This window comes from Mchenga conophoros, linkage group LG5 (assembly GCF_057382185.1).
Source record: "Mchenga conophoros isolate Kocher_MC1m ecotype Shallow Benthic linkage group LG5, M_conophoros_male_GT1.1, whole genome shotgun sequence".
Classification (NCBI taxonomy): domain Eukaryota; kingdom Metazoa; phylum Chordata; class Actinopteri; order Cichliformes; family Cichlidae; genus Mchenga; species Mchenga conophoros.
The window spans coordinates 26,305,515-26,322,834 of NC_140530.1; positions in this window are offsets into that span (position 1 = coordinate 26,305,515).

Below are 17,320 nucleotides of genomic sequence, written 5' to 3' on the forward strand. Positions count from 1 at the left end.
CTCTGTGAGTCACTGCGTAATCCTCTCCAGGATGCCTTCTATTGTCTGTCAGCGGGCATTTGAGAGCTGACGTCACCCGGATCTGCTTTAAAGAGCAGAGATCACAGGCAGAGGATGAACAGCTCAGAGCGAGACAAAGGGGCCTGTGAAGGGTTAAAAGTACACAAAGCATTCCTCCTCTGCCGTTTTCCCAGGGACAGACGGAGACACAGCGAGGTACAGTGATGCTCAGACACCGAATGAGCTTCACACAGACCAAAGAAAACAGCAACACATGAGAAATGCAACGTAAGACTTTTTACACGGATGTGACGGTTTCTCACACACGAGATGGCCACGATGTAAGATGTCAGAGGATTCTCAGGTTCACTTTAACAGTTTCCATATATGCAATTAACCATTTTCTACTGACTGCTTCATTAAACGCTTTTTATTCAAGGCTTTTCCTGGAAATTACATGCAAAACCACATCTCAACACACAGACATCTCAAATTCAAATTCAAATTTTATTTATCACATATACAGTCATACATAGTACGATATGCAGTGAAATGCTTAGACAACTGCTCGTGACCTAAAGAAAAAAAAAAGACTATGAATAGAATAGGAAATAAATATGAAAATTAAAAAGGGTAAATTTAACCAGGATGGAATAAAATAAAATATAAAAATTAAAGTTGAAAATAAAATAACTGTACAACAAAATACACAATACACAGTATAGAAATATATAAGAATGCATGAAGAAATATAGAACAATAACAGCAGCTGTACAAGTATTAAATGGAAATGAAGAAATATAATGTCCAGTGTTGTGCAATCCACATTTGTAAGTGTCTTCTATGAGACATCTATGAGAAAATTACCCAACTTCTCAGTTTATTTATGAAACCAGTAAACACTTTCTTGATGGGTTTATGATTTTAAATGCTCTTTTTAAAGTCTTCCTCTAATCACTGTGAAGTTTATCTTGTAAATGATGGTTTTGTTTAGAGTAAAACAGATAATAAAATGTGGTAAGCTTTAGGTTGTGAAGATGTCTGCCGTATGGACCAGCAGTGCATTAAGATTCACCCATCCTGCATTAAAAGGTACTTTTAAAAAGTCACGTTTTTTAACCCAGACAACAACATTTATGGATTCTGTATATATCTGCGTTTTTCTTTACATGGTTAATTTTTATTCCTATTATTTATTTGTTCACTAGCAATGATTTTCAAAAGAGTTCCTGAACTTATGCAGTGATTTCAACCACATAATCACATTAGTCGTTGCTGCAGAGACTGGAGGTCATAGCACTCAGTGCTTGTTTTCACCACTTTGAGATTTCGCTGGATTCTCTAAGTATTTTAATGATATTATGTGCTGCGGTTAAAAATGACCAAATTCTTTGCAATTTTACTGTGATAAACCTAATTATTAACAATTTTGTTCATGCAGTCTTTCTCAGACTGGTGAAAAAAACGTTAAATCAAACACTGCAGAAGTTTTGTTCTCTGAAACACACCATCTGTTGAAATGTATTATCACTAATCATGTTTCCTTCTGCTATTTTTAATTAAACATGAAATTAAAGTGAAAAAACATATTATACTTTACAAAGAGAATGTATTATTTTTTACTTCTGTAAACTGATCAGGTTTCATCTGGACATGGCCTTTGTATAATAAAAGACTGAGCTGTAAAACTGGGACAGCTCACTTGTCTGAGGCCTGGTCTGTGTGAGGAATGTTATTAATATTTTTTTTAATTATATAATATTTTTGGGCATCTTTTTCTTTATTACATGGGACATGTTCAGAAAGTGGGGAAAGAGTGAGATGGAAAGAACACTGGAGAAGGACTGCAGCCTTTAGTACACAGACTGACTGCTCAGCCAGGTGAGTTGTTTTTAGGTATATGGGCGATCAAATTGTAGATCAAATGGAGTTACTCAGACTGCAGGCTAAACTGACCCCTGACCCTGTAAGACCCCTTTCCCCTCCCTCTCTCTTCAGTCCAGCCTCAGTCTGGTTCATACCCTCTTATTGACAGAGGAGTTTGTTGAAAATTGGATTAAACTATTATATAAATTAGCTTTTTATGTATTAATTTTTTCTTTGTGCAGAGAGGCTGACTGATTGGTGTGGATGTAGTTCTTTGCTGTAGGGGCAGAAACAGCACTCTTTGTCCACGTGCTTGGCAACAAACCTTCTCACAAACTTAACACTGTCCATCTTCCAACGACCATCTTCCTCTTGGCTGAGGGGAACAAGTCTGATGTTTGATGTTGACATAGCAGCTACACTTCCCAGTAACTTGTGCAACAGTTTGAACTATCGATCTTGGTTCTTTAGAAATATTTGCATGAGACATTTAAATGTGTGACATTTAAATTTCTCAGACTCGCATTGAGCTTCTTGAACATTTTCATTTTAGTGTGCGTAAGTTACGGAGGACCAAAATGGCCAAAATCAAAAATAAAGGCATAGGATTTTAAAAAGTACTTATTTTTATACTTTGTTTACGTGGATATTATTTTTTGAATCAATTATGTATTTTAAATCAGTAGTTTCAGTCCTTCATACTCGGTCAATCTACTGAGGGATTCAACCCTTTTTAGGTGTCATGAAGCTTCTGACAGCAGATGAGAGGCTTAACAAATTAAAAAGGCTGCATTTTAAGGCAAGTGTGCATATGTGGGTTTTTGACTTGGTATAATCTTTCTCACACTGTGACTGTAATGCTTCAGGTTTCTTAAAATGGTTGAATCCCTTTTTCTAAGAAGGTGCTTTGTGCATGTTTATGTTGTAATCAACATCAGTTACTTGTCTGATTAATAAGATAAGATAAGATAAGATAAGATAACCTTTATTAGTCCCACACGTGGGAAATTTGTTTTGTCACAGCAGGAAGTGGACAGTGCAAAAGTTATGAGGCAAAAATTAGAATACAATAAGAATAAATACAGTACACAACTGTACAGAATAGAATAAAATAAAATACTATATACAGTAAAATAAAATAAAATAAATATACAATAAGATAAAAATAGAATACAAATACAAATACTATATACAACTGAGTAAAAATACAACGATGACAGAAAGGATTATTGCCGTTTAATCAAAAAACAGGATGGGCCTTTTCAAGCCCTGACACCTGTGAGTCATCTGATTTTGTTCAGTGATTTTTAAACAAGCTGAATGAAGTGACCCAACGTGGAAGTGAGTCTGATTATCAAGCTAAGCTATCACTATTTCATAAGTAGAAAAAATAACTTGTTTTTCTCCTTTGTATGGGAGATGGTTTCAGTGACAAAATAGTGTGCTCTAGCCTGTTTGGTGTGTTATGTGAGATTAGTATTAGAGGAAAACAGATCTAATTACAGAAAGTTACAGTAGCCTTAATGTGTGTTTTCAGTGTTAGAAGAAGTTATGAAGAACACACATAGGTTTAACTTTTTCTGTTTTCTTTTAAAGGTGTGGAGCCAGTTCGGCCTTGGTGACTCATGAGAGCTGGCCTACATTTCAGCAGGTTTGAGAACCAAACATTTTAATGTGTTTTTTAGGGACAGTTGGGGTAACTTACGTGGAATGAAAATCACTAGCCAGACTCCACAGGCTCCATGTGAGTTTAGCCATTATTGTTTGCTGCAGTGCCAAAACACTGGCAGTGAACCTGAGTTTTTGGACCTGATTTTTTATTTTATTTTTTGGGAACTACTACTGGTTATTTTTTATTGGAAATGTTTGGGATTGGTTCAAAATTGGGATCATTGATTCAGTGGAAAAACGGTAATAAATGACAGAAATACTGATCTATAACTGGAAGAAAGAAACCAGAAAAATAAGAGACTCTGAATATTTGTAACTTCAGAAAACTGGTCAGACTTTCACTAGAATGGCTGATGTGTAATTAAGTAACTGAAAAAATTCTGTTAGACAGATTAACTATTTCAGGCACAAAAAAACTATTGTAACTTATAATTAAGTTCTAAAGGATTCTGTTACCCATGACATGCACACATAGGTCTGTGTGTACATGTTGTTGGTAGAAGGACAGTACTATTGTTCATTTTAAATAAATATATTATCTTAAACTGTCATGCCATGAGTCCCGTTTCCTACTTCAGTATATTAAAGTTGCTCTCTGTCTTAAAAGTAATTGTACACAGAGAGCATTTGATGCACATGTATATGCAGCAATGCTGAATTAACGTTTACAAAAGTTTCCTATAAGAATGAGTGAATAAATTTTGATGATAAGCTCCAGTTTGGGAATTGCAATTCTGTTGCATATTTAACAGGAAGTTTAACATGAACCTGATTTTTAAAAATGTATTTTCCCCGAAAAGCATGCCTGCTTATCTATTAGCAGCTCCGGTTTATACGTCCAGTGGTATGCTGGCTAACAATTAGCGAATTGTTGCGATACTGAAGATAACTTAAAAACCTGATAATTTTCACGTGACCTCTGTGTCACAGGACGCAACATCAGTACTGCACATCTTTTACTGCACACATCCCCCTGCAACTCTCCCTCGCAGCCTAAAGTTTGCATACCTTTAATGTACATAAATGCATGCAAAGGAGTTCTTACTAAATTATCCAAAAATGTATTTTCATATGGTTGTGTACTAAAACCCCTCCCATGCAGTGCATACGCAGTAATCTGACATCACAGGTAATATTTCTGTATATTTTTGTAGCTATTCCAGTTGCAGGGCATCATGAAGGAAAACCAGGGTCAACATGAGGCGCTCCAGTGTAATCCTCACCTGGTTACAGTCTGTAGACTGTGATTCAGTGGATGGAGATGCATATTTTTGTCAGCTATCTCTGTTTCAGTGAATTTAAGCAGCCTAGAGTCTCTAATGACGCTGGCCAGGTGCCTCCGTATGTGGAAGATAAGAGAGATTTATGAGATTTCACATCTCTTAATATAACCAATACTCCATCAAACAGCTTTTTAAACAAAGTGTTTGCCTTTTTGGAGACGAGATGAGAAGGTGAAAACTAATCTTACTGTGTTTAATCTAAGTAATCTAGAAAAGTTGTGAGACTTGTTGTCATCAGCACAAGCAGTTTATTGTTGCTTTGAATCACTTTGCAGTCTCTTCTGTCCTGTCTTTGGTCATTCTGAGTCTCTTTGTTTTTCTTTGTGAGTAAAAAAACGATTTCCTTGGATATTTTAAACTGCTCACGTCCTAACTCATTAATACTTTCTTGCTGATTTTAAACCAAATTTTCCAAACTTTCCTTTCCTCCTTTCCCTTTTTATCTTTCGTCCATTCTTGGGTTTGACCTTTCTCACAGTACTCTGTGCTTATCTGATTAACACATTAACATTTCAGAGTCTAAAGTGCACTTTTTTTTTTACCCTTGTTTCTTTTGCTCGCATTAGTTTCCCCACTCTAATAGTGTTAATCATTAAAAGGCTATTTTCTTAGATTTTTCCACTGAAGGGCCTGCTACTCATTAAAGATTTTTTCGTGAAAGCCAAGACTTCAGTTCAGTGTTCATGTGAATTTGTTTGGATTGATTGTTTCAACAGTGTGTCAGCTATTGATTACAACTGCAAACTTAGATGTGAGGTTTGCATTTTTTCAATTATTTTTTTTTTAAAAGGGGCAAAAATTAAACAAAATCCATCATTTGATGAAGTCTTTATGAAACAACTTGAGTGTTTTTGTGGTCCTTATAACCCCACTAATATACTGGAGATCCTCCTCATCCTTTCTACTTTTAAATGATCTTTTACTCTCTGCATTGAGGGCAATGACCAATGTTGCAACACTCATATCTGTTTTTATCTGTACTTAATCTGAAATACTATTATCTCCAATCTGGTTCATTTGTTTTTAGGTAGCTACTGAGTTAGAAAAACAAAAACTATCATAGTTTTTACAGCTGTCTTTATAGCTGCTTTTTTATTTTCTCTGGTCGAGCTGTCAGGCTAACACTAAGCTTTCCCACCTTTTTCAGTGGTGCAACAGGTTTTTTCCAAACACTGAAAATAGGGAGGGAGGTTTGTGAGCATCTCTGGGCTCCTCTGGATTATGTGGTGGTTTTGAAGCGCAGTATTTTTGCAGGATTCATCTTGAAAGTTCACACAATGGTTAAAAAGAAAAAAACAAACAGTTAATGTCAGGGATTCCAGAATAAAAACTAAGCAAGTGTACTTAGTACGGAAAATTTCTGCTCAAGCAGAATATTTTACTTGTGTCATTTCCAGAAGGGTTGTCAAACTAAGGCTCACAGAGCAAACTAGTCCAATAGTTCGTGCTTTACTCAGGCCCACTTCTTGGCTCTGTAGAAGCAGGGGGAGGTCATTAGTTTTGGACTTTTTACTGTCTTTTGTAGCAGGAAGCAAGAAGAATTGATGTCAAGAAAGTGTTTGTATAAATGAATACTTTTGTCTGAGCAAGAAGTCTAAATCACCATTGTGTTTTACAGCCTGCAGCAGCAGCAGTTATGGACACTGGTCTGACTAAATGTGGAAAAACGCAATGGAAAAACAATTTTTCATAATCTACTTCTACCTCTTTATGCTCTAACGTGTTTCTTTAACTACTTTTCCTCGTGTAGCTCGTTGAGATCATATTGGAGGGTATTTGGAGTTCATGTGGCTCACGAACTCTCGCCTGGAGAAAAATAAGCAGGATTGCAGAATTACAGAATCCAACAGAATACAGATTTACTGCATGTCTATAAAATACAGCAAAATATTATTATTAGAGTTAATAATAAATGAACCATTACATGATAAGAAAATGCATTGGCTACCAAAACGCAGAGATCAGAAGCAGATTTACATACAAAAAAAAAACACAAAACAGAAGGCCAGTGTAACTGAAACTGGAATTCATAAACAAGACTGCCAACAGGAGGGTTACAATACAGAAGACAGCAAATGAAAAAACTACTGTATACTATACACAGGAAACTACCTGAGAACGGGTAGAACCAATGAGTGCATGGTCAAACAATCAGAAAGGAGGAAAAAGGTATTAATCTAAAGAGAATGAAAATAAAATAAAACAGAATATTGCTAAACCAAAGACACGAAAACGGAAACACTGAAAAGAGCAAAAACTATGAAACATGACGGAGAAAACTACAATAATAAAAACGAAAACAAAACCAAAGCAGAAACCTGGCATTTGCTTTGGCAGGTAACAGTTGCTTAATGTTGGTAAAGAGCTTTAGTGTCAATGAATATTTTTCTTAGGCAAAAGAATCAAAATTGGAGCAATTAATTTAAAACATTAGATTGCAGAGGACTGAGCCAAAGTCTGAGGTAAGTTCAAATGTCCAACAGGACTGAACATGTAATGGTGACTCTGCAGGTCTTAATGAGGGGATGGATCAACACAGATTAACAAAATGAATGTTCAGGGCTTGGATTTCTCTTGTGTTTTGCTTCTTTTGAAGCTCAGCCCAGTCGGCTCTTTTATCTCCTCTCATTTTCCTTGTTGCTCCAAATCTGGTCAATAAGCCAACAGTGTTGCTAAGGGACAGATAAACACCCCTATTACTGTGAATAGATATTAACCCTATTTCCCGTCTGCCCCACCCATGCACAGTATTTATGAACACAATAAATTAGTTTAAACTCAAGGACACTGATATTTCGAGCATCTTGTTGAAGCACTGGCTGGAAAGCGAGTATGTACGAGAGCTGGAATCAGCATTGGCTGAGGAAATGGATTTGCACTAATGCAAGGTCTAAGCATGGTGTATGTACAAACAATAATATCCTGGGCTGGAAAAGAAAACCAAGCCAGGAGCATTCAGACTAGAAGTGGACCAAAAAACTGAAAGATAAAAACTCCTACACCAGAAATTTCATGCCCTTTCTACAAGCCCTACATATCCACATCTACCTGGTTTATTCCATGAGTTTACCAATAAACCCGGCTCTGCCATTATTACCCTCACCTGTGTTTTTCCTGCTGTGACAAGTTAAAATATTATTTTTACTGTTGCTATTGCTACTAATTCTGATGCTGGTGCAGATGTTGTTATTTCATCTACTATGACAAAGGACTTTTCCCATAAACGTTACTTGTATTATCTTATTTCATTGTACGGTCATTTCAAAATCCTCAAAGACCCTCAGAGCTACAGAAGCACCAGAACAGATCACATGATCACATGTGTCTACTGCCAGAGCGCAGAGTACAAACCAGCTGGGATTTCTTCCAAGTTGGGTAATTTCACTAACCGATCTTTACCTGCCAAATACCATAATACCCAAGGATGTGTACATCCAAGCACTTGAATGGGTGATGTAGCACATTACATAACAGAAAATGTAAAGCCTGGTTCAACCTGTTTTTTTCCAGAGCCCCCAGTGTTCAAGCAAATAAAGGCATGGCGTTGCTATGTGGAGAGTTAAGGCTCTTGTGAACGCAACCTGAGCATTCAAAGACCACAGTACCACTCCTCAGTACTTAAACTGATTATTAAAAAGAAATGTAGAGGAACACCCACGGACACATAAACAAATATTCCCTCTGTTGTTTGACTTTGCGATTCTTTGTCAATGAGCTGACTTCAACAGGTCACACACACACACACGCACATACGTTTGCTACGTGCAGAACACACACACTAGTTCTCTAATCCCTCAGCCTGCTGAACTTGCTGACCCCGGCGCTTCAACAAAGAAGTGAAACCCTCTGTATTCACGTGTTCAACTCAGATATTTCCTTTTTGTGGATTCTGAGCTCCAAACGGTTCTTAAAAAAGCTCAAAACTCAGCTGCAAAAGGGCATGAACATAAAGCAACTACAAGCGTTTTTCTCGTGGGCACCTCACCTCTGCTTACACCCCTAAACCTGTTGTGCTTTTGATCTTCAGCGTTTGCAGAAGGGCAAATGAATTTTTTGCAGAACAGATCTTAGATGATTACTGTTACATTTGGTGCTGCCATCAAATTTAAAATTTTATTGGTTTAAACATTCAACATTTTTTCTGTGTTCTATTTTGAAAATGTGAGTTTATGAGATTTGCAAATCATTGTATTGAGTTTTTTTTTTCACACACACTTTCACACAACAACCAATATCTTTTGGAATTGGGGTTGTATGAAAGGCAAGCTTCATTTTTCTGACTCCTGCCTGATTGTTGCTCTGGATCAGCTTGGAGTGAGGTGCGTTTGATGTGTCTCCGTTTCGCCCATCTGTTCCCTGTTCTGATCTTTCCGCACTCTTATCTTATCAACAGTCAAGTAAATAACGATTTTTTTATAGAGCACCTCTTACAGGCATACAGTCACAAAGCACCTTACAAAAAACACATTTAGAAAAGACATTCATTATGGATACAAATAATAGCAAAAACCCACAATAAACCAGAAAACAATCTGAACAGAAGGCCTGGTTAAGCAGAAAAGCTTTCACCTGCTTTTCTAAAAAGGTCACAGAGTTAACAAAACATAGCTGTAGTGGTAAGCTGTTCCAGGTTGTAGCTGCCACAGACTGATCGTCAGTCTTGTATGAGGAATAAATAATACTTTTTGATCCAGCAAACAAAGACTGCTGTGCCTCACTTCAACAGACTGGAAATGTATTTTTTTCAATCTGTTGTTCAAAGTTTACATATCTGATCTCCTTGCCTCCAGCAAAACTGCTGCTTTTTAGGTGTTTAAGTAGATAAAGTCCTGCAGCTACCATGTTCACCTGGCTACTGCCTGGCACTATAAATACAGACTTGTGTATCACTGGAATTGCTGCCTGACTTTAGGCGTAGCCTAGATTTGTTAATCTATTGATGCATGAGAGTCATTCATCGGGGTCCAAGTTGAGCATAGTCAGGATATGTATTTTCAGTTATCTGGCTAATGAGCATGGACACATCTACTGGCAGAGGGGGCAACTACAATAATAGAAACATTTGAGGAGGTTGAATACAGGTGGTTACAGGCGAAGACAGTGAGCGATTTAAAAAAGCACTGTGCGGTAGATTAGTATGAAAAGCACTGAATGAATGGTTGTGCATTAGGATCTTTGGTGACTAAGAGTGGAAAAAGTGCTGTATTCTAGCTTAGACAAGCATCAAATAGAAAAACAGAACTCAAACCAGCAAGCTTTGGATTAGGTCAACAAGTCCAGCCTTGTTGTGGAATCATGTCTCTATAAAAAGGCTTATACTGAACAATAATTGTCAGCAACAAAGAGGAAAATAATAAAGAAATAAAGCTGCTCTGCAAAATCTTTATTATCTCTGTAATAGAGCTGGGCGATATGAGATGTTTTCATATCACGATATGTTTTTTTCATTTCAGGCGATAACGATATCTATCACGATATAAGCCAAATAACTATATTTGTAAGATTTAAATGTGCCGTTGCTCACAAGTAAAATGTGAAATAATCAGCAGCTTGTTTTTATTTAAATATTTATTTCCCATAATAAGTTCAACAGGGTAGATGTACTTAAGGAACATGAGACTTTTTCAGATAGATAAAGGCAAATATTGCAAACTACACAAAAGGCAGCCGCTAAAGCGTTTAAGTTTCAAACTAGAACAAACGAAACAGACTAAATTGTCAATTCCACTTAGAAACAAAATATTAATTCTAAAAATAAATCTTAGTTTGTTTTACAGAAGAACAGACAAAACTGACTAACTTTTGTCAATATCAAATAAACTGAGAACTAAAAGGAAATTCTCAATCTCTCCTTGTTGTATAGCTGAGCTTTTCAAACAGTTTTAACAGTTACTTTAGTCTGACAAAAGCCGAATGACGAATTAGCGCTTCCAGTCAGAGACTGAGGCTACGTACACACGTACACGGGTATTTTTGAAAACGGAGATTTTCCGTTTTCGTTTTAAAAATAATCCCGTCCACACATAAAGGCAGAAATGAAGAAAAACGCTGCTATGAACATGCCAAAGCAGCAGGTGGCGCTAGATTCCTAACCGTGCAGAAATGTTGGCCAATCAGAAGTCTAGAAGCCTCGGCGGGAAAAAGTAAACAAAGCTGGGGCACAGAAGCAGAACAGAGTCGTATGTGTGGACGGACAGTAACTGTGTGTATATGTAAGCATTTAAACACTGCAGAGTAGAATTAACAGTATTGTAGAAATTCATTTCACCGAAACAATAACGTGACGCATGCACCAGTTTATTGTATTTCCAGACTTGCTTTCGGCACAATTTACAGTGCACGCTACTCTGTTTTTTGTCAGACTTGAAATAGCCGAAATACCTTCACACTACAGAACTTCTATGGCTCCTCCGTTCGACAATCTCTCCGGCATTGGAACCATCATCTGTTTTCTCTTCGGTCACGCTCGGTTGATTTTTCTAGTCGGCGCACTCATTTCCTCCATTACCCGCTGGCTGCTTCCCAAACAAACACGTGTGGCTTGGCACTTGTGCTGTACGTAACAAGTCACGCGACGTGACGCTGCGGCTGTGATTGGTTCGGCTCTGCGCTACTTAATTTGGATTGGCTGACCTTTTTTTTTTTTTTTTTTTTTAAAGAGGACAAGAGCGGCGAGGTCTATCGCGATAGCTTAATTTCTCTATCGAGTAAAAGTTATATCGCGAAACATATCGTTATCGTTCTATCGCCCAGCTCTACTCTGTAAGAAAGAAAGGATCTTTGCAACAACCCAGGGGTTAAACCTGAAGATACTGTGCTAGAGGATACCCGTGCATCAGTCTGTGCCTCTGGCTTACACAAGAATTTATATGACTGATGAAAAATCTTTTATTTGCATACATGCTGGAAATGTTTTTATTACTACTGAATACCTTTTACTTACTTTCCCTTTGACACAGTGTCTACTCTTCTCACAGGGCACGACAGGTTTAAAATGCAGGTTAGACCAGATGTTTTGTTCATCCAGCGTGTGAAAATCCTTTTTTTCATTTTCAGAAACTTTTTAAAAAACGTTGGTGGTGATTTCTAAGAGCTGGTTGTATAACCTCTCTAAGTCTGCACAGCGTCATTTTAAGGATAGACTGGTCGAACTTGTTTGTTGTGTAGGTGAGTTTCATAACACTCTGCTTTACCTTCTAGGTATTTTTTAATTAATTTACAGTGTGATTGTTAATTATAGTGCAATCACTGTGTGTAAACACTGTGCTTGCATAATGCTAACATTAATAGCTTCCCACAAACACTTCTCTTTATCAGATATATATTGAAAGAACAGGAGTTACATCCTGCAGTAAAAATCACAGCAATTAACAGGATGAGTGTGTCTCATGCTGTTGATGAGACACACTTAACAACAGTATTACAAACATAAAGGTAACAAAATATCAGCAGTTTTGTATTTCTACCGGTTTTCATGTACTTGGTTCAGTTATTGTTCATAAACCGTATCTAAAGTATGTCAACAAAAACGGCGTCTGTAAGTTTAAGAGGTGCATTTGATAGAAACATGTGACTTTGCACATGTGTCAGTGGGCCAAATGTAGCCCACATCTGCATTTCCCTACGAGTCAAATTTGTCCTTCATTGAAGTTGCTGAGTCAGTGTGTGTGTGTCTGCTGCAGCTCAGCGAGGTTCACCGACATGTCTGATGTGTCCCATTTTGGGCTCTTCAGGACCACAAAACAACCTGCTGACGCCCACGTCAAGCCTGGTGGACTAGATGTTGCTCTAAAGAGCATTCACCAAACATCTGCCTGCTCATAACTTAGCCCACATGTGCCTGCTAATCAGGGCGTTACACCTCATGTAGGTTTTTTAGCTTTCGATTAGAAAATATCTTTTCAGTTAATTTGAATTCAAGTCTAGTTTTTCTTCTTTAAGGTGACTTAAATTGTTTTGTTTTTATTACATATTATGACTATAATAACCTTGACACCCCCCCCCCCCCCACTAGAATAAAACACACTAGAAAAAAAGAGGACAATGCAATAATCAAGATAAATACGCTAATTAATCATTTTTTAATAGATGCTACGTGCTGTTTGTGTTTATAGTCAGAGGTTTTCAAACTTTTCCACAGTGAACTATGCTATGAACAAGTCGTTTTGTTTTTATCTCTAAAGCAATTGAGGTCAAAGTTTTTACACTCAAACAGCAGTAAAACTTTTCCATCATGTTCCTTAAGTGATAAAACGGCAAAGAGAGCTTTTCAAGCTGTTTTAAATCATCTCACTGACTTTTATTGCAGTTGCACAATGTGCATTTTCTCTGATACAGCTAGAGCTGGTTTGGGGGAATTTTTTGTGTAGTGTCCACACTAATGCTGCATTAACATTGGCTGTGCAGTGTTTGTTGACACAACAAAGTGGAAATGAAAAAAAAAATTATAAATTGATGGCCTAAATTTTTTGCTAATTGTAAAATCAGCAAAAAAAAATTGTGATACAAACTGATCATTTCTAAAAGATTTCATTTTTGTAAGTCTGGAAGTAGCAGCTTGGATTTGTGGTGTCTTTTTGCAGGGTTGCTGTTTGTGTATGTGTGTGTGTTAAGTGTTGAGATTACAGGAATTGCAGAAGACCGGGTCAGTGCTCTGCAGGGCTATTTGAATCCCTCCTTCCATGGCTTTGGCCCTGCTCCCGCTCTGCTCCACTCCTGTGACCGTCTCTGTGGTGTCCCACCACTGTCACCCAGTTTATCTGAGATTTCATTTTAATTTGCTTTTGCACATGCAACATGTATCCACGCACAACTTAATACCATTAATACGGATTTACAAACATCATCATTTTGTGTTTAATGAATCTTTGATGATCCTTATTCTGACCTGACCACAGAATCAGTGTCTTCTATTCTAACCTCTCCACGTCCAAGGGTAGGATCAAAGCAGTGTCAAAGGATGCCAGGAGCTGAATTAAAGGCAGTTCAATTCTTTTTTATGTACATAGCACCCAATCATGACAACAGTCACCTTATATTGTAAGGGAAGTTATCATCATCATAATCATCATCATCATTATTATTATTATTATTATTATTATTATTATTATTGTTATTATTATTACTATTAGTAGTAGTAGTAGTAGTGGGGCTAGTAGTAATCTATAGCAGTAATCTGCAGTGGAAACGTCTTTGCTGGTTTCCTGTGTCTGGGTTTCCTCTGTATCTCATGCACAAGGCAAAGTGACAGGTGACCTTTTTATTGGCTTTTTTGACAAGGTTGAGGGTTTTCATCATTCTTTTTATCTTCACCTGATTTTGAATGGATGGAAATGAGCCTAACAAAAGTGGAGAATGATAGGAGAGAGGCTGTAGGACTGCTGTACCGAGAGGGAAAGGGACAGATCATAGTGAATTTAAAGAAAATTTGAAGAATTCAGGCAGACAGATTATTGGATAAATGCAGTGATGCAAAATTTTGAATGAGACTATTTCGACACTGTAGGAAAACAGAGATTAGAGCAGCACAAATAGCTCAGCCATGAAAAGGAACAGAGACGAGAGAAAATTGATCTTCCTCGTTGAATTTAAATACAAATTTCCCTGCAGTCTGAACCTGAAGAGTGTTTTTGCTGAAACTAATTCAAACAGTTGATGTGGCATTTAGGTAGTTTTTAGGAGAAATGGGAGATTTGACTTTCAACTGATTTTGCTTTGAGTTTCTTTAAGGTGAGCCGTGCGGTTCAGAGTCTTGCTGAAATGCTGCTGGTTTCTGTCATTGCGTGCTGTCACAAAGAGCAACCCTTCAAATTGTAGCATTATCGTTTAATGCACTTGACAAAAATCTTCTAAATGTATTTAATGTAGGCTCAAAGCGACGACACTGAAAGCCTGAGCTCACAAACTGTGAGTAAAATGGTTTGTGCTCCTTCTTTGAGTGTGACTCGCTGCAGTTCAGAGGACAGTGCAGTGAAATCGTTTCATCAATAAAGAACAGATTGTGAGTTTTCTCTCTCTCACACAGAGTGGCTGAAGTGCGTGACCTGGATACCGCTGTCATGTGAGGAGGCACATTACTAGACTTTTCCCTCCCCCTCACATTATTCGGAGCCCTTCACTGTCTCTGTTCCTCTTCGTCCTCCTCTCTGTTTATTGTTTTACTTGCATTCTCACTCTTTCATGCTCAGTTTGATATATTTACATACTGACAGGTTTACATTTCCCCCCTCTTACTGTGCTTTGGTTTTAATTTCAAAATCAGGTGAAGAAATAAATAATAACAGAGAAATAAAGAACTGAATTAATGAAAAGATATAGCAGAAAGGTGGGAGGACGAGGAGTGAGGTCGCACTATCATGAGATTATAATGACCTAAAATAGTTCAGGAAGGGTCGACACTTGTCTGAGAACTTTTGGAATTTGCCTCAGAGAGAATGTTTGATCTTATCAAGTTTAAGAAAAGACACTGTGCCAAGGATGCACTGTGTGTGGGAGTGGGCACTGCTTTGCAAATCATTTCATTCTGCTTTCATCTAAATTTCACACAGCATCTTATCTTGTTTGGAACTGGGGTTGCATATATGAAGCATTATGAGACCATATCATTAACATTTTTTGTCATGCTACATGACTGAATGAGGCACCACTGAAATTCCAGCTTTAGCTTCAATTCCAGCATCAAAATTATGAGTATTCCTCATTCTGAAGATAGGAATACTCCAACCATTTTTGCCAAACTGTCAATCTGAAACGTATCCATAGGCTGTTTTACAGGCTGGTCTCTGGACTTGTGTTGTTTTTGTTGTTGTATGACAAGATGACACTCTGTAAGCTTGGTTAGCTGGTCGATGAGCTGCACAGGTAAAATGTACAGACACAAATAACTGCTAATTAGTGCTAAATAACAGGTGGACAAACTGAAGCACATATTTCTGAGATGGCCAGTACTTCACAGGAAGTCATGTTATTATTCAGACAATTCTATTTAAAATTCCCCAAAATAGAACAACAGCACAAACACGGCGGTGTTCCCACTTTTCAGCATGTTCCATGAAGCCATTTCTAGAAGACAGAAGGATGTAAACTCATCATGAGGCTGCTGCTGCCTTGAGAGAAACTTGTGATGGCATAGTTTCAAGGAATAAAGTCAAGCATACAATATGTTTGCTGTTGAGAGACTTTCAGTCACGAGAACAGCACCGAGATGCTTGGATGTGAGTCTTTGGGACCTTTTTCGGCATGAAGTCAGGAACAAGAAGGGAAAAGGTCAAACACTATAGACGTTCTCCTTACAAAGTGAGCATCACACTTCTTTATGCATCTCATCTTTATTTTGTGGTGTTTTTGTGATACGATTCAATTTGCTTCTGCAACACTGCAATTTCAAATTTTACTGAGATCTTTGCGTCTTAACAGATGACCCAACATGCACTGAGTTTTAAGCGCTGACTCTCTTTCCTCTAAGGAGGAATGCTTTGTTTTTGTTTGACTCATTCTTCTTGCTCAGCACCTGTGTTTCCCACCATGCTCAAATGTCTTCATTTCTCTCTGGGATTCAGTTTGTTGTGCAAGAAGCAGCTAATGTAGCCCCAGTCAGAGGTCTGATGAGCTCACTCCATGAATACTTTGTTTCTTTTCTTTTTTCTTTGCCTGTCCCATTTGGTTCTTTAGCCTCAGAATTGTTGTCTGAAGACCAACAAGGATACCCAATGGATTTATTTTGCCGAATGGATCATCGTGGCATTGCCGTATTGGTCCATTTGATCGACCTTTGTTTTTATTATTTATTATATTTTATTTTCAAATGTTACAGACGGGACAGACATGAGTGAGGGATAGGAAAGGGAGAAAGAAAGAGGAAGGAAAAGAAAAACAGAAGGGGAGAGGGACAGTGAGAAAGGGGGGGAGAAAAAAAATCTCCTGGATCACCTGTTGAGAGAAGAAGAATAGAAAACAAGCAAAAAAAAAAAACAACCCCAAAGCAATATACTAAACACAACACCATCACATTAATCTAGCTAAGTGTAAACAGCAGTAAATACTAAAAATTCAATGTTGTTGTGCAGCACGCAGGACAGACAGCGCACAATGTGCTTTGAAGTAGCAGGCAAGAAAGGTGTAATTTAAGTCTACGAGCAGTGAACACCCGTGTGCACACCTGTGTGGATCAGCGCGCTTGTATTCAAATGGTTTCCACATGTAATGGTCTGCAAGAGGATGTAGAGAGCCATAGCCCTGTCCCCTAGGGCATGAAGCAGGCATGGAGGAGATCCAGGCCCCAGACATCCAGAGGCCTCAGAGTACGAGAGCCCAAGGAGGACCACCGGAGGGGCATCCGTGCCACCCTCATGGGAAGGGCTGAGGATCCCCAGACGAGGCGTCACCCAGTAGCCACCGAGCAGAAGCTAGAGGGGGCTGCACCGGCGTACCCGCCGGCTCTGCCGGCAGCCAGCTGTGCCAGAATGAACCGAGCCGCAGGCCCAGAGGCCGGAGGCCCGAGG